Raw genomic sequence first — 22898 nt, 5'->3', positions numbered from 1 at the left:
CTGCAGCCTGCTTTAGTTTTCAGAACCGTATAAACAGGTATTATAATTATTTTAGGTGGATTGTTTTTTCCTTATATTGATTGACTATTTCATTGTCACTTGGGAAAGAAATAAGGCAGGCGCATAGCCAAGTACGAATAAGGATATACCTCAAGCGGTTACGTCATGGCGAAGATTTTTAGTTGAAGTGGTTTAGGAATTAAGTCCTTTACAAAAATAATTCACGCTTCGCCTTCCATTCAGCCTGAATGCTTGTTGAATAATCAATTTCCTTATTCTTTCGTTTTCGCCCAGCTCCTTTCGGTTGTATAAGCGGCATGCACTGAAAGTTCCTTTGTGAACATCGGGACCATAAGATTGAAGGTAAAAGAGCTTAGACCAGACGCAATACGTGCTTTCCGTGGTTTTAATCTTCCACGGCATTCAAGAGCCAAGTTCATTTTAATTCTTATCTTCGGGTACTCTGTGAAAACTCGAAGATTGCTTAAATTTCGCGCAAAATTACAATTCTTTTAAACTTACATCCCTGGAATTGGTTTTATCGTCAGCTCTTTAATGATAAAAGGTTTGAGAGTGATTGTAATGCTTAGTACTTTCGTAGGTTTTTTTCTATACCATCGCGCACATATGAAAAACTTCAAGCGTAAACTTCAAACATTCATTAGCACATCCTCCATCCACCCTTCAACTCATTAAGATGGGAGTTTTCTTTGATGTGCAACAGACGCCGCGTGATGCTCTTCAAGTTGTCAATGCAGCCTTTCCGAAAAAAGAAACTGTCTGAATAACAATTTCTTGGTGATTATGAATGGTGTTTTATGCAGCTTGTGGGCCTCAAAGAACACTACGTAAAACCAGCATGCACTGGCAGAACCAAAATGTCTGCATCAAAATATTAAGGCGGAAGCCTTTAAATGCCTCATCGTTGTAAGCAGGAGCTGTCGACAGAAAATGTCACGCTTTTCAGTTGGTCGAAACGGTCGTGACGACACAGTGCGCGAATTTCAAACGGGGCCAATTGTACTTCGGCTACTAACCATGCAACCAATTAAAGGGATCGTATAGTGATGCTCCAAGAAAGTTTGACTGAGTTTAGTTAATTGCTTACTTAACCAATTAGTCCAATTAACCTTTCTAGTCAGACCAGATAAATAAAGAAAACTTAGTAAGAAATTGGCCGAGCTTGGGAATCGAACCCCGGTCTCCGCAGTGCGAGTCGAGCACGCTACCACTCCGCCATGCCAACTCGATGGTTTGGAATGAACAAAGGTGCGTCTAGTGAATACGGTATCTTCGTTCACTCCCATCTTCCTCCCTTTCCGTTACGGCGAGGTTTAGGTGTCCACCGAGATATGCGAGACACATTTCCTTTCCTCAAAAACCAATTTACCGACGAGCAAGTCGTATTTGTCCGCGTTTCTGATTGGTCCAAATTGTCGTGACGTCACCATGCGCGAATTTTGACGGGTGTCCACCGAAATATGTGAGACAGTTACTGCGCAACTTCCTTTCCTCAAATTCAATTTTCGTGTAGTGTCTACTGAGATATGTGAGACAGTGACTGCGTAATTTCCTTTCCTCAAATACAATTTTCATTTTCTTCACTACGGCCCCTCTTTCTTCTTTCACTTACACTTCCTCCCTTCCTTTACAGTGCGGCTCAGGTGTCCACCGAGATGACAGAGAATTACAGCGCCATTTCCTTTCCTCAAAAAGCGTTGCGTTGAAAGGGCAAGGCATCGCGCCGAACGGATGGTGGCGTTCCGTGGACTCCCTGGCAGCGCTGCAACACGCTGTCGCGTTCCACTCCTAAAGGCGAAGCTTAAGCGTCATTAATGAGCAGTTAATAAATGTACCAACAAAATGGGAAGTGAACAATCGGGTAGCAGAATGCAGCACTCAGGCTTTCGCCTTTCACCACTTTAGCCGCTAAAGTTCCTCGTAATTTTTAGGTTGCGAAGGTATTTTCTTTGAATATATTGATTATTGTATGCCGTTAAGTGTCCTTCTTTGTATTCCAGACCTTGTCTTAGAAAATTAGGAAGCTTAATGTATTGAATCTCTTTCGCGCCTCTTTGATATCATGTTTTTATGCGAAGCATACTACTTTAGCTACCACTTCAGCCCTTCACCGTGGTTATGCGCCTCCAAACACGTCATACATGACGTCACACCACGTGACATAATGACGTCACGACAGTAGAGAAACGGGGGCCCACCTCGCGCCGTCGCTGTGGTTGTGCGCCTCCAAATCACGTGATATATGACGTCACACCACGTGACACGATGACGTCACGACAGTGGAGAAACGGGGGCCCACCTCGCGCCGTCGCTGTGGTTGTGCGCCTCCAAATTACGCGACACGATGATGCCACACCACGTGACACGATGACGTCACGACAGATCGCCGTCACGCGCTGGGAGGGGGAGAACGATGCCATCGCACAGACGCCGGAATGTCCTCGAGCGGCATTCCCGCGCATTTCGAACGCGCGTTCACACTCGGTGTAGGTGAAACGCTCGCTCCACCGGGCAGGCGGACGCGGCTTCCGTGGCAATCCAGGCGCTCACCCAACGCGCGTCTCGGGGTTAGTCGGCGTTGCGCTGTAGCCATGCCGTTATCTTCCCCCACGACGAAGGCTTCTAGTGGTTGTATTAAAATGACCAAGTATTCAACCAAGGAATGCCATGTATTACCAAGCCTAGCCATCAATATGCTTCGCATCTGACTAGGCTTAACCTTAGCTAAGCCTCAGCCATTTTTTTTATAACATGCTTCCTTTTTATGATAACTGTCCATACTATTAATGATTGTAATTATAAACTCTATACAAGTCGGAAGAACTTAGGACCAACACACACTGCCGTTCTTTCGGGTTAACCGTGAGGAACAAGAAAGTCCTCCAATATACGTACGCGCGGTATACACACGCATTCTTATTGCCGAGGCTGAAAACCGTTTAACATCGCTGTTCTTTGTGGCCCTTCTATACATTTAATTATTTCACATTTTAGGAAAAATAATTAGGCAAAATGCCAACGCATGCACTCAATCTTCTTTCTGCTGCAGGTGTACACCGTTGCTTTCTTTCAAAGCAAGATCTACTGAACTGAAGACTTGCACTGATAGTACTGATAGAACACGCATGTCAAAGTTCATCCTTTTCCACCGCGAGCGTAGAAAACCTACCGCGGGTGAGCCGTTTATATATACCTCTTGGTACAAGTGGCCTCTACTGTTATTTTATTTCAAAGAGGAAATTTCTGTCATTTATCCATGTAATCATAATGCATTCATTTGTGCAAGGCGAGGCGATGCTGACGAAAAATACGGAAGGAGGACACGTTTTCTCCTCTCCTAGAGCTGAAAATGTTTCTGCCGCGGGCTGTTTTCAGTGCCGGTTTTGAGGAAGCAGAGGAAACCAAAACTAAATCTAATTAAAACTGCACGCACAGAAAGCATATGGCTGTGATTATCACAGCAGTAAAATAGGTCAGTGAAACGCAGTAAACAGCCATGATACAGACGAAAGTCGGCGCACGCGGCTGTATACAACCCCGCCATCTGCACAGGTGTGCATAGTTTAGTAGTTTTTCATTATAAAGGTGGGTAAAAAAGGACAGGTTCTGTCCGAGACATTGACTTGTTTCTCAATTTCGTAAGTATATATAAATATATATATATATATATATATATATATATATATATATATATATATATATATATATATATATATATATATATATATATATATATATATATATATATATATATATATACCTATATAGACACGCACACAGACACCAGGGTTTTCAAAGAGGCAGGCCATTAATTTTTAAATATAGTGTTTTTGAGGTAACGAGAAGCTTATTGGCGCTTAGCAATACCAGTGATGACGGATGTCAAGTAACAGGTCAATCAAGGTCATTAACTAATTTTTAAGAGTTAACCTTTTACTATTACCAACAGGCACCTGATTGCAGTTAGTGGTTTGTAGCTGTCCATTACAAATATCCATATCAATTTTTAGAATTTCGAAAAACGTGGTTACCCTTCCAACTGGCGCTCGACTAATTTGGCCATTTCTCTCGCTATTCTACAACCTGCGCTTTAGGGAGGGCACATACTGATGTCAATCAAACCACGACTCTCTTTAACGCGAATCCACTCGCGCTGAAGCACCGAAGTGACAACGAGCCGCCAGCACTGCAGCGCGGGTGGGAATGAGACTGTAGGTTGGTACGTGCTTCACGGAGTGTCGCGATTACATTGACGTCCCTCTGCGCCACCCCTCAAGCGCGGGTCTTTCGAATGGCGGAAGAAGTGGCCCAATTTAATCGAGCCACAACTGAGAGGGTTTTGAAATACTAAAAACTGACCTAGCAATTACTGACGACCGGCTAGAAAGCTCCATTGTAACAAACAGCGCGAAAAAACACGGATTTAACAAACGACAAGACAGCACGAGTGCTTCTTCAGTCTGTTTTTTCGCGCTGCTTGTCGCAATAATTGAAGTCGGGTACCTACCGGTAATAGCTAAAATGGTAATTATTAACATTCAGTTATTCAGTTTACTGTCAACATGATTCGTCTTTTTCTTGTTCGCAAACACTGGCATTACTGCGTAGCACAACCCTTCTCTTTCCCTCAAAAACCCTGTCTTAAAAAAATAGTCGCCAGATTTCCTTAAACTTGCGGTGAGCATATATATAAAGACATCTCTTTTGCTCCTTGTTTTTGGTGGCTGTTTGCAACTAATGATAAACTGCTCACCTGCCAAGGTGAGAAGTTTGCTCACAATTCCCCCCCACACACAGCAATATATATGTAACACATATATTACACACACACAAATACTTCACTGTGTGTGTGTGTGTGTGCGCGTGCGTGCGTGCGTGTGTGTGCGCGTGTGCGTGTGTGTGTGTGCTGTATGTGTGTGCGTGCGTGTGTGTGTGTGTGTGCGTGTGCGTGCGTGCGTGTGTGTGTGTGTGTGTGCGTGCGTGCGTGCGTGTGTGTGTGTGTGTGTGTGTGTGTGTTGTGTGCGTGTGTGTGTGTGTGTGTGTGTGTGTGTGTGTGTGTGTGTGTGTGTGTGTGTGTGTGTGTGTGTGTGTGTGTGTGTGTGTGTGTGTGTGTGTGTGTGTGTGTGCTGTTTATGATTGGTCGCAAAAGGCTGCTTGGGAACAGCCACCTGGGTATCGCAAGCACCGGCAGTGGCAGCACCTGTCATCGCAGCGCAGTGGCGCATAACGTATCCTCTTCCCACTGCGCCAGGAGTGATATTACGACTCCCGGAGATCTATGAGTATAAAATAGAGAATGAACTCCGCCTATATATGCGTTTTAACCCATTATCGCTATACCAACAACTTCCAAATGTGAAGAATGTACGTGAACACCAGAACCGTGGTGAAATCCGAAGTCCTAGCGCTCCTGATTCGCATTTGCCTAACTGCGCAATTAGAACATCACTTTTTAGTTTCTTTAGATGTGATGTTATCGCGTTAATAGGTTCCTCGGAAATCTCATTAGGGGCATTACCGGCAGGTCAACAACGCCCACTTCAGGACAAAGCAATTTCTCATTGCCTCCAATTGACCCAGCTTTGCCTCGTCTACGACCACTGTGTTTTCGCGAGCTTAATCTTTTCTTGTGCTCACCCACCACCCGGCCCACGCCTCCTGTATTTTCCGACACGAACTGCACATTAACGATATCTGGCCCTAGGCTGCCATTCGGCCAATAGCTTTCGCTTCCCTCTAGCCAGGGACCTCGCCGTGAGCATAATCTCGACCATGGCTTTCGTGCGCTTGTCCTTGACAGCCAATGTTTCAAACCAACACCACCTATACTAACTAAGGCCTCGCCGCTCCTCCGTGACGTCATCACACTACGACGTACGCGGAAGCTGTGCGCTACTGCGCGCTTATTCTTGATTCACTAGAATTGTGGTTGTTGTCGCATGCGAAAACATTCTTTGATGTTTTAAGTCCCGTTGTCCAATACATAATTTTTCAGTCAGCTCCAACACCTCAAGTGAACGTCTGGATATTCGTGCAGCGGATTTTCTAAAGATGATTAAAGTTTCAGGAAACAGCACATAATCTAAGGAGTTTATGAAAAGCCAGAAGCACAGCTTTTATTGTGCCAGTGTTAGTATAACGCAACGGATATAAACATAGGTTAAGAAAGTCAATTCTATAACCGGATAAAAATTCTTTAGTCTCTGTGCTCGTTTTAGAAACAAATGGGCGAAAGTTTCGCTATGATTTCCTAGCACTCAAAGATTTAGCTCCAAGAAGCAGAGATCTTTGTTTTTGGCCTCTAGAATTGATTTTATCTAAATAAATACGTAAACTGTATCGAGTATGAAAGTATTTATTAAAATATGCAAGTATCCAGAAAATCTTTGACGAATGTCACAAAATAAAATCAAAATTATCAAGGCTTCAAAGTGTTAATTTTACGCTTCTGAGCGATTTTGGATTGCACAAGCCGATCGTTTCTTGTCTAGCAATAGTTCTTTAGCAGGACGTTTCTTGTAGCACCGAGAATATATTTCATCACTTGCTGCGGGCGATGACCATTATCACACTCTTCAAAATTTTCATCTTTCACCAGGTTGCTTGCTAAAGTAAAAAGGGCTTCCTTTTGGTTGACCAGTGCATGAAACTGAATTGCATGCTGTTCGCTCCGAAGCTTATCAAGGACGTTCTCGGCTGTCATTATAGCGTTTACGACAGCTGGTTTTGAAAATTTGAGACCTCCGCGGGTCATGTTCCGAACAATTTCATCAGTCTCAATCGCAGTGTCTCGGTCTTCAACTAAGTTTGCTCTGCAGGCAGTGCATGAGAGCTTCTTGAGTGCAGGTTGTGCACAGTAACCGGCCACGTATGTAGCGGGAGCAATAGTTGATTCCTTGCGTTCGAAGTCGTCATCATGTACTTCTATGTTGAAGCTGCCTAACACGCGCTCATCAGTATTAATTTCCGGCGCTCCTTCATCCATTCCTGGAAGTTCCAGGGCTGTCTGGAAACGAAGCTTTCGTTCTGATTCTTACACCTGACGAATGAAAATGTGGTACTGGGATCCAGATAGTTGTCTGCATTTGCCCAAACGCGCCTCCAAGCAGTCAGTCTGGAATTTCCCCAGGAGGACGTAGTCAAATCCAAGGTCGTGGAGGCAGTAGCTGATGAGGTTTACCAACGCTTCCGTAGTGAGTCGAAGTGCACTGTGCGTCTCCTGTGTTAGAATTCCATTATCAAATTTCAAGCTTTGCCACAGGTCAAGCCATTACAAGATACTCTTAAGAAATTCAACTTGTAAAGATGATGTTTGTGTTACAGGACTCTGAAACACACCACGATGCCGTAGTTTTTCCACGTTAACAATCCTCAACCACTTTTCTATGATCTTCAGAAACTCTGCTGTTCCAACTGCATGCAGGAGCCCGTAGCGTCCCCCACATGTTTCAATGGCAGCTATGGTGGAGGGGCTGAAAACCTTCAACGCAAGCTGAACATTCTGTCTCTCCATACTTGATGGGTTGAGAGCTTTTTCTGAGAGCGTCGGAGCACCCTTGATCAGTAGATCTTGTTCCTTTAGGTGAAGGTCACGCAATCACTTGAATAATGCAGTCAGAATTTTCGAGTTTGTGCGTAGGTCTGAAATGAAGGAAAAACATGCATGTTCCACAGTCCTTCTGATTGATCCAGTGGTTGCGAACACATTTTAGCAGATGAACGGTGTCAATAGCAAAAGAAAGGATCGTGTGGGATCCGATGGATGAGAGTATGAGCTGCTGATTTTTGACGAAGTTCTGAAGAAAGACATTGCTTTACAGATGATGGAGTTGTTGTCTGTAATAACAGCAATAATGCGAAGTCCAGCCTCTTCAAGTTCGTTTATGATTTTTCGGAAGACAGTATTCATTTGTTGTGCATTTATTTGCTCAACTGGTAAAATGTGAACGACGCCTTTTTGCGATGACAGGAGGCTGTGAATCATGAAAGCGTGTGCCGTCTTCGCATCATTGGAGTTGTTGCTGGCCATGCCGACAATAGAGCCACCCTGATAATCAAAATACGGCTGTAGATGCATTTCATCCATCATTAGAACCGCACATTTCTCGTGATCTTTCATTGTTGTCACAAGCTTTCTTGCATGCAGCAGGAATGAGGCGCCCTGCTGCTCAGCTGCTGGAATGACGGCATACGAAAAGCAGACACGTCTGATAGTTTACTCATGTGGCAGAATAAGACCTCCGTAGCTTCTCAAGTATTCATAGGCGTGAGGAGAAATGGTGAATAAAAGGCTCGAAAATACGAGCAACTCAGAAGAGTAGCGTTGCGATTTGATGGAAAGAAGGGATACTTGTTCCAACAAGGTGGTCAAAGCATCCTGTTGCTCCTCGCTTTGAAATTCTTGGTTGAATGCATCCTCAAGAAGGGAATGCACAAGCGTCAGTGTACTTTCTGTCTTATCCACGGGCTTGAAGGCAGACACCTTATCAGGTCTCTCAATGGCATCCAGTAGATTTGTTAGGCACCGAATGTCGTTTACAGTTTCTGGAATGTTTACACCAACAACATTGGTCACCTCTACATCTTGAAAAAAAAAACAGCCTTATGAACAAGTCATTTGTTACTTCAACTGATTTTCTGATAGCTGGAGCACCATGAACACCGAGATTTAGAAACAGTACGCACTGAGGATAGGAAACAACTTTCCAAAATTCCGAAACGTGGATGCGTGGAAGACCGCTTAACAGAGCCTAAAAACTTCAATTCTGTTGCTGTGTTCTTCCTCTCGGTGCGTTTAAATGAAGTGGTTGCTGGATTCCTGTATTTCAGCTGCTTCAAGACGGGCCTTCTTGTGATTTGGGGCCTCTCGAGAGGCACTTGTAGCTGAACCAGAATGTACGCTGGGCAGTTTGGGAGTATGCGTGGTACTGCGTCAGGTCGAAGTCGTGCGAGCTTCAGCTTAGCTTCAATCACTTTTCCTATCTTCACATCCACGTAACTTGTTTGGTCGACCATATCCGCAGACTTAAAGTGACGCTCGCAGACCTAGAATGTGAAATGAGACGTTAGAAGGATGCAGTACCTGATGTTAAAAAAAAACAGTAGCCCTACGTTTTAACGTTCTAATGTTCGGAATTTCGTTTAAACTCCGCGCGCACTAAATATCAGTAATGCTGTGTCTCTAAGCCGCATTCACGCAGTATAAGAGAAGGTTCGCGCCATAGCTATGCAAACTTTTCTTTTTAAGGTAAGTATCGCAAACACATTATCTAGGAGTATCTAGGTAATATGTAGCGTTGATGATGCAAAGAAGCTGTCGACAACAGCTAGTAAAAAGGAATATTTGCCTTACCACCGATCGCTTTCCTGGAGTGAAATCCGCACGATGGATGGCTTTTATCCACTGCGCCCTTCTAACTGGGTCCGATGGGAAGTTGAAGACTCGCACTGTATCCCCTCCGTCATAGTTTCCGCGGCACCGCGATACCCATCAATGTCCAGGCATTCTCAAAAAGTGCACACTTGATGCAAACACTCAAGCATCAGCGCAGACCTGTCACCGCTACTCATCCAGTGCCTATTTCTAAAACAAAATCAACAAAACTTTTGCGACACACGTTGCAAAGAGGCAAAATCTCGCACTGCAGTTAGAGCATGAACCGCGAAAAAGTCGAACAAGCAACTGGTGTTTACTGCACTGCGGATGCATTTCGCAATCGAACAATGCGTCAGAACAATGCGTCAAAGCTGTTTCAGCGTTTCAAAATGTGCGTTTAGCACAAAAGTAACCCTTTTTACAAAAAATAATGTTTATTTTAGCAATCAGACAGCATCTACCAAAATTCGATACTTCGGCTTGCTTGAATTCGCGCATGCGGCCGCAGTCGCGATACAGTGCTCTAGAATATTCTAGAACACTGTAGTCGCGACAACCGGTTCTGACTTGTTTCGGCGGGAGCGGAGCCCCTCTCGCACCCCTCGCACTGCTCGCACCCACCTCCCGGATATGCGCCGAGACGGGAGACGACGAAAAAGCTCCGTCGCAGTGTGATGACGTAGGCGCGAGTAGGAGGAGGATATGGAGAGGACTTAATTAGTCTAGGTGGTGTTGGTCAAACTCACGAGTATACAACCTCCGCATTTTACAGTTTCTTCATCTGACTTTTGTCATAGCTCTCTTGCAATAACTGAGTTTGTGTTTCTTTCAATTTTCCCGGATTCGTAGCTCTCTCTGCGGTAGACGGTATTTTTGTTTTTACATAAGTGTCGAGTTTTTGTGTATTTCTTGCTTCCTTCTAGCGTGCTTCTCGTTTCTGCTTTCGCCATTCCTTTTCTATCACTTCTTAGCTCTGTCGCCCAGCGGTGGGTTACAATGAAACATATAAATATGCATGCATTTGCAATTTTTGTCGTGGACAATGATAAGGATGATTATGAATTTTAATGACCCTTGACATTTGTGATCAAAGAGCGGTTTAGCATAAGTTTTTTCTGTCTGCTCAAGCGAAGTTATAAGGCACATTTCCCGAGCCTTTCAGCACAAGAGAGCCGAGCACCTGGGCATCACAAACCTTGTACCCACTGAATCACCGGTGGGTACCCGGTGGTGTTTGGAATCGAACCTCGTACCTCCCACATGCGAGGTGAAGGCTCAAACAGCAGAGCCACCGCAGCGTAGCATTTTGTTGCAGGCTGCTATGAAAGGTATATTTAGTTTTACTTTGCCATCCCTTTTGAGATCTAAAAAGCATATTACAACGGTGTATGCCTATTAAAAACCGCGGTATTCCGCCGTTATCGCGTTGTGCACGCAAAAATACTCCGACTAACGCATGATTAAAGATCTGTAGGAATGCAAAACTTTGCGTCCGATCCCCTTTTTCGTCCGGACGCAACTATGTGGCGATCAGCGACAGCAACGAAGTGTGAAAAAGAAAACGGTGCCCTTCAAAGCACCCTGCCACTGCACTTTCAGGCTTCTTCAGCGTCTACAATACTCCGACTAAAGTGCTTGCTACGCTGAGTATAAGGAAAGGCCTGTATGAGGAACCACCTGCGCGATATCATCGCAAGACTTTGTATACGCGGAGATAAGCGGCAGTTCTACGCATAGCGGCCATTCGAAATTAAGTGCTTTTTATAGTGCGACGTCTGCGTTACGTGCAGCGACGACTTATTTATCTAGCCAAGCTGGCGGGACGAGCCGCGGTTGGCCTTAAGTATACCTGTGCAAATGTGCGAACTGCGATTGGAAGTCGGAGAATTCAGCATGCCTCAAGTACAACTCAGTGGAATTGTTCACTTTTTATGGTCCCAATACTCGGTCAAGGTAAACAGATTTTTTGATGCCGCCGGTAATGTTCATACCACTTCTTGCCTCTGTACAGCTCTCGTCCCTCCCTCGTGACGTCCGTTCATCCTACGGTTTTTTGTAACTTTGCAGCTCTAGATTCGGCAGTGTGCCAACACGTAAAGTGGCACCGCCTCGTGCGCAAGACTTTCGACCACCACTGGAATCGTGTGTTCCCAGCGGAACAGATTCTCAAACCCCAGGTGTGCTGCCCCTGATATCGACCATCACAAGCGAAAAGCGTTACGGACCATTTATATCCCCGTCTCCAACTTTGCGCTTTTATTTACATCCACTTACATTGAAAGTTGTTCTCGAGTTTACAATGTATTTCATGTTGCGTCGTTTCGTACGTTCTAAAGACATATCACTGAAAAACGCTTCTTCCAGCGAGCATTTACTCCTAGGCCGAGAGAGAGAGAGAGAGAGAAAGGTAGGGATGTTAACCAGAAAGGATTCCGGTTGGCTACGCTGCACAGGGCAAGGGAATGAGGGGAATTAAAGAGGAAAGAGAGAAGTAAAGGGAAATAATCACAGTCTGTCAATCAAGGCAGTCGCTCTCAAAAAGCGAAAGAGTGCCTTGTAAGCCTTGATGGCAGTTGACTGTTGTGGCCACGGACTGAGGATCTTGGCCTCTGTGAAAGGGCGAGGGTCCAGGCGGTCCAGAGCACATCGCAGCTTATGTCTTTCGGCTGCAAAGGCAGGGCACTCACACAAGATATGGGTGATTGTTTCATCACAGGCGCAGTTCACACAAGAAGGGCTGTCGGCCATCGCGATCCCGAAAGCATACTTATTCGTGAAGGCAACACCGAGCCATAGACGACACAGTAGTGTTGCTTCACGACGCGCTACATTACACGGAAGACGGAGGCGCAGTCCAGTGTCCAATGTCCTGAGGCGACGGTTGCACAACTCTCCAGAGTTCCACGCTGAAAGTGTGAGCTCCAGCCTCAAGGAACAAAGCCCACACGCTGCGTCAGCTCTCGTTACGGGGATATTAACGGGGATTCCGTCATTGTGGGCAGAACGGGCAGCTTCGTCAGCCTGGTGATTGCCATGAATGCCGCAGTGGCCCGGCAGCCACTGGAAAATTATGTCATGTCCTTTCAATGTGGCGTCATGAAGTTGGGTCTTGAAGTTAGCGAAGCAGCTTGAATGGAGAAAGAGGATGGCGAAGCTGAGAGCCAAATCTGTGGCCATAACTTGGCTGCGTGTCTTCAAGCGACTGAAAGTAACTCCGGTCAGAAAACAACTTTGAGTTTGTCGGAAGTTAGACTTATATCTGGCGAACAAATGGACATCATACCAGTGTAGTATTGGCAAGTAGCCCGTTGGTCTCTTACACTAATTGTATAACACAAAAGAAACAGAGACGCAGCCCTGAGCTGGAGGAAGCCAGAAATGAATATTCGAAACCTTCCTAGGATAGTATGGACCGAGTTGGCCTATGGACATTGGAAATGGCAGCAATGGCAGTTTCTCCGGTAGTTTATTTGGCCCACTGTTTGCCCCAATGATACTTACACTACGACAAGACTATTGATTACCTTCGCAATCACTTCCAAAAGAAGGATCTCTGATTTCTATGTCATTAGACAAAATGTCACGTCTATCAACGTCCCAACAAAATATTCCCGTTTCACGATCACACTGCAACTGCTCCTTTCGTTTGTCAGTGCGTCGTTTGCGTTATGGCTTCTGGTACGATAACTAAGGATTATTTCACCATATTTTTATACAAGAATATGCAAAGAGAGACAGTTCTCAGAACAACCGTCAGTGTCATCGATACATTTCCAAACAATAGCCATTTCTCTTTGTCCCTGATGGCTACTCGCTGCTTGGACTTAAACAAAAAGAAGCAAAACACAAAGTGAATGATGCAAAGCGGGTGATATGCAAGGTAGCCTTGCAACGAAACGCGCAGTTTAATATAAGCAAGGTGGGGGATGATACACTCATACAGTTAGGTCTAATTTGAAAGGGAACAGTCGGTTATGATACGAAAGTTATTTGTGCTGTCTTTTTTATAATATGAAAACATTCCGCATATAGTGCGCAGTAATTTTTTTTTATAGAAAATAGAACATGTTAGTGTTACTCAAGCTAATGGAGGAAACATTGGTCGAATGCGAGTGATATGTTCGGTTTCTTATTGCCAACATTTTCAAATCTTAACCAATCTTTCTCTTCGGTTACAAACAGTTATAAGAATGAAGTCATCGGTGACTTTAGCTGTAAAAACAGGGTATCTTAAAAGAAGTGTTTTCAAGAGCTCCTTCTATTTTTACACTGTTACATGATCACGTTGGGGACAATATATAAGGTTGTCAGCAATAATTATTTTATTCCTACCATACTGATTACGAGCAAAAATGCTTATGAAATGCGACGGCAAAAATGTTTGTTTTCTTCAATTTTTAAACCGCTTTAGGAATTCTTTGCTTTATGCTGGAAGGGGTGTTTAGTTTCTATTGCTGCAAATACCTGCCAGCAATTCTTCTGAAAGAGTTTCAAGAAAACCAGGACACTTGGTTTGGCTCGTACTGACAAAGGAATACAACAACGAACACGCATCTCTCCTCTCGTAATGCTTATTCCATCTAAAGCAAGCGCTCTACTGCCAGGAAAGATCTCAACTTCAGAATCCATCTGAACCTCACGTTCTGATACACCACACGTGTCTCTTACAGTCTCAAAAATATTGTAATAGCAGTAAATGTCCCAGTCCAACAAGGCACTGAATGAAGATAAACGACCGAATGCAGCAGTCTCGCTCTCAGGCGTACGCCACAAACCGGATGCGACGATCGCCCAAACGGCAAACTGGAACCTGGGAAGTGAACTCTGTTTGTTTGCAATCGTGATTCAGTGCCTGAACACCTACTCCGTAAAGATCAGTGATCCCTGTAAAACAAACGCTAAATCAAAAAGTTTCCCAGCTTGGCCTATTTTTGCCCCTAGAAAATATTCTCTTTATAGTTTTGTTCATTGGGAGAAGGAAGCGCCACCAACATGGAGCATAGCTACTCTAACGCCTACAACTTTCTTGCATCCTGGCGGTTCCGCAAAACATAAACTTGTACAAAAAGAGGCCTTATTTGAAAAGCATCCGCTTTGTTCGGGCATTTAGTTATAAACGACCTTCCTTAAAATAAGAGAATTGAATCCACAACGTCATTGCCTTCATAATTATGCTGTTCCCGTTTTTGGTTTACTAGGTCACAAAAAGTGCCGTTAAACGCACGGTGACAACTTTTTAGGGGAACAGAAAAGCAAAAGCTACAAATTTTTTTCTCGTTATCTATTCATTGTCAACACAGCATTTAAAAGAAGGTGGAAGTCGCTGTCGGTGTAGAACCTTATTTTGTTTACATATTCGGGGAGGAAGGAGGGGGGGGGAGCTGCAGCGTGAGCGTGCATTGTATGCGTTTCGGACAGCAGTACCACGAGCATTGCATGCCTACGCATGGTCATTCAGGTCTCAGTATTGTGCGCTATCTTGGTGAAGAATTTCCGACACCGGGTAAATAAATTTGCGAATGTAGCCTACTGCCAGTTACGCGGTTATTTTAAGACTGTTGCGCACTCGGTCTTGAGGATAAGAGTTAAGGTCACTAGTATTCAAACTCAAAAAAAGGCTAAACTGGCGGTACGGTAATGCCAGTAAGCACATAAGAACATGTTATCGAATGTTTTCCTGTCGCCTCACAAAAGAAACACAAAACTCTGTATAACTCTAAACGACTCTATAAATTGCTTTTATCTTGCTTTTGTGTCGTTTCAAACCAAATTATGCAGTTTCACTGACAATTTAAAAAGTGTATTATATATTTTTGTATGATTTGGTACAGCAGCTATTTGCGCTAATTTATTTATGTAATTTGTGTAACGTCCTATTATGTGTGACTTGTTTGCATGTGCACCAGTATATGCAATACGTTTATGTACAAGTTTCAAATGTTCCGTTTTTTATTTTTGTGATTACAGCTGGGAGGCACACTTTATTCTTTTGTTTCTAAGATTCATATTGTATCTGTATCGTTGTGAACTATGTAGGGACAGAGGCTTCGTCAGGCACCACGAGCCTTTAGCTTCTGTCCCTGCATCAGGCTCTGTGTTTTGCTTGATGCAGAAATAAATAAATAAATCTACCAATCTTCCATTTTTATTATCACGAGTTGTGTTCAGAGTAGACCGCGAGGGGTTTCGGTAATCCTTACACTGAATAATAATATTACAAAATTACTGAATAGATTCAAATCGGCCGTCACTTGTCAGTAGCATTTTAAGCATCCACACATGCCCACCCATATTTCGGCAGCCGTAATATTAAACAGGTTCTAGCTACGCATGCTTCTTCGCAAAGAAAGGATACAAAAGAAAGCGCTTCGTGCGATGTCCGTACGAAACACAAAAAATTGGCCGGCTAACTTGAGGCTTGATGCGGTTAATAAATCGAGAATGCGCCGTAGGGATGTAAGTGTTGTATCAGCTTTGGCTGTGTTTGGCTCACACGCAGACGACCAGTATGTAGACAGATGGTAAAAAAGTCTAGATTATTTTTCTCCTGTTTGTATCTACAGCATACTATGACCAATCGCCGACCGTGGGTATATACCATCTCTTCAGAGGTACTAACAGCAGCAATGATGGTAAATGTTATTCAGTTCTCGCGTTCTTCTTCTTCCTTCTTCTCGGTGACGTCATGAAGCTCCAGGGTGCAGTGACGTTTATCCTTGACATCATTTAAATATCTTCTCGCTGTAAAACGTGGCAAGATTGGAAAAACAGCTTTTATATCCATGCAGTATTGCCTCCATTAGCAGGAACAAAGCAATCAGGTTGAAATGAAATATAAAGCCGAGATAAGTGTGCTTGCTCTGAAGAAAAAAATCGCACGGGAAAGGCAAGTTCTGGTAGCATCAGCGTCGCTAAAATGCATCACCTAATGCTTTTATAGGAGCTCTCCTGCGGCGTGTCCTTTTTACCATGTTGGTTTACTTTGTTGCTTTTCGCCTCTGGCAATTTCCTACTCGTATTGGTGCAACTTTTTCTTTGTTTCTCTCTTCCGTCCTCACCATGCGAGCAATTTTCTCTTGGATCTGCCCCAAAAGGCTTCCAAATTAAGACGCCGCTTTCCTCATCCCCTAATTGTACGCCTTTTTTTCTGTCCACTTTGCGGTTTCTTTTGTGGTCCTGCTGCGGAGAAAGTTGGGGTTCTGTCAACAGAAACTCTCTCGCCAAGCCGGCCGGCTGATGAGTCGTAATCTAGCAGTTCAGGTGATTAGCCTGTGAGTGTTTTTTTCTCCTGCTGCTTATAAAGCGTAGGGCGGCGTTCTTTGTTCTCTTAGCCGACATTTATTTTTTGTAGTGGCCCGTTGCTTTTTAGCATTCCATTCTATTTTTCTCTTTTATTCTGCTGGCATCTGATAGAATGCACTCACTTGTTTGGTGAGGGTGTAATCCAGAGACGAAAACCAGAAGAAAGTGTGCCAGTTTCTCTTGGTTCTCTTTCACAGATGGTATGTTTATGTCTCTTATGTAGCCTTGGGCAAGTTGCTCTGGCCTGCGCTTTTCTTACCTAGTTGGCCAATTTAACAAGGTTTTGTTTTCTATAAATTGCAGCGGAGTGAAAAAAAAATGACTACACGACATTATCGTTCTTGTACTGTTCGTTTAGAATTTATCTAGCGTCGAAGCGAAGCAGCCGCTTCTGGTGGCTCAGCCTATTGTTTAACTGGACCGTTGTCTAGTTTAGCGAATTTATTTCCTCGTTAAATATTCATGTAATCAATAAACGAACATCCTTTCTGCACGAGTGGCCATTCTGCTTTCATGCAGAATTGCTTCAATGAATTTAACCACAAATAAAGTTTTTCCTTAAATATACGAACCTAATGCTCAGATCACCTAAATGTATAAAGGGAAATAATTTCTCCTCGTACATTTAAGCAGGAAAAAAAGTTGAATAGATTAAAACGAACGCTTTCGACATATTCAGTACGGCTAACGGAACAACAAAGTAAAAACTAACTCCCAGAGAGGAAATTCAAAGCTTTTTCTCGAGTTATTGGCACAGACTAAATTTCATTGAGTGCTGGGGCATGGAAATGTCCAAAATTTCTTGCTACGTAGAAATAAATCCTTGTTTGCCGATATCTGGGCTGGTTTCAGGCGAAACATTGCAGAACATCCTGACAAGCCATATTGAAATGATAAATTTTAACGCGCACTGAACCGACAAGGGTAGGGTAATGAGAGGCTCTTATGATGTACGTATTAAAGAAGCCAGAAGCACTGAAGTAATTGCAAGGCAGTAACATTTCGCAGCATAACTGAGCTCGAGTGGTTTTGGGATGTTAAACCACTATAAACTTAACTAAACTTATAATGAATTTTTTCCACATTCTGGGGCGAGGCTGCGAGCTCTCTCACACTACTGACCAATGGATATGAGCAACTTTTCAATTGTGAAGAAGGCTGGCGCTTCAAACGTTTCGAAGTTTTTGAACATTGGTTTAGCGCTAATTCCGGTATGATTCCAGGTGTGAGAACGGAGAAATCTTGCAAGAAAATTAGTTCGTAAATAATGACCTGAAGTTGCACGTAATTTCTTGTCAGCCGGAAAGCGGAGGCTTCGTTTCTGTGAATATTTACAGAATGGCACATCGGTGGATCACGAGATTGTGCCCGCTGGGAACATTAAAATAGAGAGCAAATAACACAACATAATAAGCAAATTTAATCCAGTTTTTATACATGAAGTTGATTGAATCAGTTCTATTGTTTAGTCTTTTGTGGAGCGATTAACTGCATGCTTTGCTTTCGCTTTATTGGGGTTTAACGTCCCAAAGTGGCTGAGGCTATCAGGGACGCCGTAGTGAAGGTTTCCCGAAAATTTTGGACCACGTGGGGTTCTTTAACGTGCACTGACATTGCACAGCACACGGGCCTCTAGAATTTCGCCTCCATCGAAATTCAGCCGCCGCGGCCGGGGTCGAACCCGCATCTTTCGGGTCCGCAGCCGAGCGCCGTAACCACTGAACCACCGCGACGGGTGGCTCACTGCAGTTTAACTGCAGTTGGAGGAAATTTGCAAATAAAAGACTTGCGTGCACATGTTTCTAATATTGTAACAGCGATAGCTTGCATGGTTGAACATCTGCGACCAATAGAACAAAAAAAGACAAGGATATTCTCCCGTCTCGAACTCATCTCGATACTCTTCTTTCTCTTGGCGGTTCCCGGGGCTCCTACAGCAGCCGTCGACAGTTTAGAAGGCAGGGCCACAGCTGGCCATGGCGTGCGAAGTCTTCCTGGCACGACGTCACCCTTTTCGTCCTTGGGTGCCCTCCCGGGAGCCACCGGGGCGCATATTAATTTTTTCCTGCTTCTTTTATTTTCTCCTCTTGCTTGCTTTGTTAAGGGTGCCAGGTTTTCAATTTGCGACGGCGCTTCATTCTCTGTTTATTGTGGACAGTAAAGTCATTCTGGGTGTGCCGGAAGATTACCCCAGGGTAATCCTACGTCTACGCGGGCAAAGCTGCTTCCTCAGGTTACACCGCGGAGACTGTGTCAACATGGCTGCGCGAACTCAACAAGACAATGCAACAGCAGCGAAAAGAGGAAAGCGCTGAGACACTTCGTGAACAAGTAGCGTGCTTTTTTCTTTTTACTTGTACCCGTGGTACGCGCCTGTGACTCGAGACAGGAATGAAAGGAGACATCTTAACGCTCAACAGCAAGAAAGCTCGCTGGAGGCTGCCTAAATACGCCTAGCGAGCGTATAAATAAAAACAGAAAAAAAAATGATCAGGTCCAGATGCATGCAAATAATTTTTATTTCTTTCTTAAGCTTCCCGTTCGGTATGCATTCGCAACTGATAATATGAATTCAACCGCAGGCTCAGAGCTGGGATGTAAACAAGGCTTCCAATTTTTTTTAGTCACCACTCTTTTCGCCCGATGTTTTCTATACTCGCTCTTTCATTAAATGGAACGTATTTTGAAAGTTTATTCTAGTCAGGTGACTGGAAGTACAGTAGCTTTTGTATAAAAGGGGTTTCTTTTCCTTTTCTCCGGTCTGTGATTACTAGAAACAATAAGCAGCAGCTTGGCTTTTTTGCAGAGGATATATACGACACTTAGTACTTCCTGTGTTGACACCAGTACACTCAACGCTAAGGATGAACCAACGTGGTGTGAGGACATCATATATGAAAAAAAAAAACAGCGCTTCATAGAAATAATTTTGTTTCCACAGACCAAACTATTTTGGTCAAAAGCATTTTTCAGCGGGAAACCATTTGTGACATTTTTTCATATAATGCAATATTTCGCAATAGCAATCTATATATCTGCAGACCTCCTGAAGGCGGCATTCCATTTTTTTTTCTATTAACGCTTTTGTTATAATCACAAGCGCTCCCCATTGGTTACCTCCTGAAGGCGGCATTCCATTTTTTCTCTATTAACGCTTTTGTTATAATCACAAGCGCTCCCCATTGGTTATCTCCTGAAGGCGGTATTCCATTTTTTTCTATTAACGCTTTTGTTAAAATCACAAGCGCTCCCCATTGGTTTGCTATGGCAGTCTTAACTGTTCGATGCGATCAATGAAAACAATTTAAAAGAAAAATTTTGCTACATGTCAGAAGAATGGGCCATTGCCTTCAATACTTTCGTAACAGTATCATAAAATTTTCCAGTTTTCTAAATTTTTACCCGATAATGGTGTTTCATTACAAATATCTAGTTTGATTTTCTCGCGTGGAGGATTAAATTCACTAGCCAAGTAAGGAGTTCGTCATTGTCGAATATAGAAAATAAAAGGAAAAAACGTTCCCGATAATATATGTCTTCTCTTAATCCTGGGTGGATAGGATTAGCAAAACAATAAACGTTGCCTCGTTCACAAACACCAATAAGCGCAAATCTGGATCCAAGGTTCCCCTTTACCTGTTTTTGCGTTCGTAGATTTCTGAAAACTTTTAGGAAGTAAATTTTATTTAATATTGTTTTAGGGCACAATGTTTTAGGCCACATTCCCAGGAAACTAAACTATATTCTGTAAGGAGGATCTAGAGGAAGAGAAACGTTTCTGCAATCAGCCAGTATTTCTCTGTTGTTGAGCGCATTTGCAATCTGATCCGAAAGAAGTTGTCTTGCCTGAAACCTGTTTTCGAACCCCGGATAAAACTAGTCGGGAAATTAGCTACAGCGTCTGTAGTTAGGCGACATACATTCCTTATGTCATCTCCAATTCTAAGCTTCTTAATATTCACCGTCGGTCCTTAATCTATTCAGCGCGTGTTCCGGTCGTTTCTAAGCACCTTGAAAAGATCTCGGTAGTCGCTTTCAAGTGATTGAAATATTCTCTTAAGCTGATTTAGAGATTTAGCGCACGAGATTTAGACAGCGTGATTTAGAGCACGATCGAATTCCTGAAGGATGCCAATATTTAATTTTTAAGTGGATATATGACTGCGGGCAAATATGTCGAGCGTCAGATTCATACTGGTGCTTCTTGAATTGGAATAAAAGTGCTCGTTTTCCGTAAGCAAAACTTTCGCGAAGTAAATTCGATGTCAATTTTTCCCCTTTGCTTCAGTTTCGCAGACATGAACTACGCGAACTTTCTTTCGTTATCAATAGTATTATCAAGTGTTCTGCATGCCCTAAGAAAACGGGCTCCATAGGAAGTGAGAAAAACCGAGGTGAGCAAGTAAAAGAGAAAACAGAAAAAGAGAGACCGAGGAAGAAGCAAAGAGGCATCAGATATGGACGCACACGCTGGTACGCTGCCGCCTCTTGCGGCGCACTGACGGTTTGAGGAACGAGGGGATCACTTGTTCCGGTTCCGGAGGGCGCCAGAGGATGTGGTTTCACCGCTGACAATCAATGTGCCGACCGCGCGGAGATTTTATCTCCCTAGAGGGGCTTCAGACTATGACGAACCACTTACTTCTTTTTGCCCGCGGAATATGCGTCACTTGACATTTTACATCCCACTTCCAGTAAATAAACTCACGGCTGGCTCGCGGTCCTGTTGGTGAATGTAGCTCCACAATGGATGGCAGCAGGGCGGAAGGGGCGAAAAGTAGCAGGACGAATCAGTCTGTTCCAACCTTCATCTTTGTGTAGGGCGGTAAGCGGATCAGGCGAGCGTGTGGCCTTTCAACGCGTTACATTACCACACATAGCCAGCCAGTGACCTTAGAGACCGGAAGTGCGGTGTCGCGTGAGGCCTGATCAGCAGTCGAAAAGCCGTTCGTGGTAGTTTCCTGAATCCTTGTTAGGCGGCCGCGCATTGAAGCATTGATGGAAGCGGAGCTCTTTATGGGCAGGTTGGTTCAGCCTCGCATTGGTTTCTCGATAGCTGCTCTGTCTGGCCAATTGATTGAAGGTATATTTGATTTTACGCGCTCGACGTTCGAAAGCGACGCGGGCTATGAGTGACACCGTAGTGTAGGGCTCCGGATAATTTTAAACACCTGGGGACCCTCTAGTGTTTCTCCTCCAACGAAATGCGAATGCCACTGCCGGGATCTAAGGCGCGGATTTCGAGTCGGCAGCCGAGTACCATAACACTGACCCAGCGCGACGGTTAATTGAACGTATGCGTCTCTACTACTGTGCAATAACACCATTGTCGTCTAAAAAATTTCATGAGGGCTTTTATCACTAATTAATGCCTCAGCGTTGTCGAAAGAAGGTTGTCAGCAGAGTTGTCACGCTTTTGACGGGTGTCCACCGAGATATGTGGGATAGTTCTGCGTAATGTGCTTTCCTCCGACCATGTCTGGTTTTCGAAAAGGACGCAGCAGCATTGACAATGTTATTGCCCTTGCCAATTGTGTCAAACGCAGCAAAGCAGTGCGGGCTATGACCATTGCAGTGTTTGTTGACGTGAAGGGAGCATTTGACAACGTCACACATGAGGCAATTCACTCAGCTTTACAATCAATTGGCATTACCGGACGAATGTATAACTGGCTGCGTGACTATCTTCATGAGAGATCGATTTTTATGTCAACATGTGAAGGTGACACAGCTCCGCATCAAATATCTCGCGGAGTACCTCAGGGGGGTATACTAAGTCCCACCCTTTTCAATCTCTCACTTGTTGGCTTGGAAAAATGCTTCCCACCGACAGTTGAAATCTCCCTTTATGCAGATGACATCTGTATATGGTGTTCCGGACGCAATAGGCGCATTGTGCATGCCCGTCTACAGAGGGCAATAGGCTCCATTGAATCATTCTTAAGCAAGCGCGGTCTCGCCATCTCGTCCGATAAAAGCTCAGCAATTGCATTTTCAAGGCGTGATCTTTCGCGCTACGGACTGAAAGTTGGTGGTACTCCAATACCGTTCGTCACAACCCATAAATTTCTGGGGGTAACGTCTGACAGGTCACTGTCATGGTCCCCACATGTGCAACAGATGAAAGTCAAGCTCTGCTCTTACGCCTCTATTTTTCGTATGCTCTCCACCAGCAGAACAGGCTGTTCTACACCATCAT

The 22898-nt window shown here is 44.0% G+C and overlaps 1 protein-coding gene and 1 pseudogene across 4 annotated transcripts in view; one reads left to right on the top strand and one right to left on the bottom strand.

Annotated features, from left to right (window-relative positions):
- The window catches only part of LOC149371575 (solute carrier organic anion transporter family member 4A1-like), a 203366-nt gene that overhangs the window by 23790 nt on the left and 156678 nt on the right, over positions 1-22898 (top strand). The gene's annotated exons all lie outside the window — the stretch shown is intronic.
- LOC149371576 (uncharacterized) lies at positions 6440-9526 on the bottom strand (annotated as a pseudogene).

The sequence above is a fragment of the Amblyomma mixtum genome, chromosome 1 (assembly GCF_055824585.1).
Source record: "Amblyomma mixtum isolate Tamu chromosome 1, ASM5582458v1, whole genome shotgun sequence".
NCBI classification, from domain to species: Eukaryota; Metazoa; Arthropoda; class Arachnida; order Ixodida; family Ixodidae; genus Amblyomma; species Amblyomma mixtum.
The sequence above is the reverse complement of the archived record's forward strand: the minus strand, read 5'-3'. Positions and strand labels throughout refer to the sequence as shown.